Source organism: Tupaia chinensis, unplaced genomic scaffold (genome assembly GCF_000334495.1).
Source record: "Tupaia chinensis unplaced genomic scaffold, TupChi_1.0 Scaffold000492_1, whole genome shotgun sequence".
NCBI classification, from domain to species: domain Eukaryota; kingdom Metazoa; phylum Chordata; class Mammalia; order Scandentia; family Tupaiidae; genus Tupaia; species Tupaia belangeri.
In genome coordinates, this window is record NW_006160004.1 from 301,837 (window position 1) to 302,053 (window position 217).

The window sequence follows — 217 nt, forward strand, 5'->3', positions numbered from 1 at the left end:
CTTCCCTTTTCTCGAGCGGCAATTGCCGAGGGGCAATTGCCCCTCAATGCCACGAGGGTCCAAGTTGGCTGCAATTGGCTCCACCCCATGCCTTCTGGCCCTCCCTCTGGCCCGCCCCTTCCCTCTTCCCGGGCGACGATTGGCCCCTCGTTACTACGATGGTAAGCGAAGGCTGCCAGTGGCTCCCCCCCCCCCCCACCACACCGGCCACGAAGAG